Source organism: Penaeus monodon, chromosome 27 (genome assembly GCF_015228065.2).
Source record: "Penaeus monodon isolate SGIC_2016 chromosome 27, NSTDA_Pmon_1, whole genome shotgun sequence".
NCBI lineage: Eukaryota > Metazoa > Arthropoda > Malacostraca > Decapoda > Penaeidae > Penaeus > Penaeus monodon.
Window position 1 is genome coordinate 26030092 of NC_051412.1, and position 396 is coordinate 26030487.

The 396-nt window shown below is 34.6% G+C and overlaps 1 protein-coding gene across 1 annotated transcript in view; it reads left to right on the forward strand.

Moving 5' to 3' along the window:
* The window catches only part of LOC119590726, a gene marked incomplete in the record, with an annotated part of 107158 nt that overhangs the window by 6213 nt on the left and 100549 nt on the right, over positions 1 to 396 (forward strand).

Sequence of the window (396 nt, forward strand, 5' to 3'; positions counted from 1 at the left end):
GGTTCATTTTCTCAAAAAAAATTTCTTATGAAACTTTATGATGTATTTATCTTTCAAGTGCAGTTTGTTGCACAAAGATATGACCATTAGTTTCTGAGTTCCAGAAACAAACTAGTATGAAAAGAGGCAAATCCTGCCCTAGGTCATCAGTTAATGCTTGTTTCAGACAGCTATTGTTAGTGTTTCTTGTGTGCTGAGCTTTTTATTGGGCTGTAATTGAGGTGAGAGCACAAATAAGAGGGCATTTTTATGTTGTTTTCTTTAATGAAACTAATTTGTGATCAGCAGACTGCTTCTCGCATCCAGATGTGTCAAATTAGATGCAAATGCTCCACTTTGATATGTTTCTTGATGAATATTTTCTGCTTCTCATACTTGTAGGATTTTGTAAAGCAG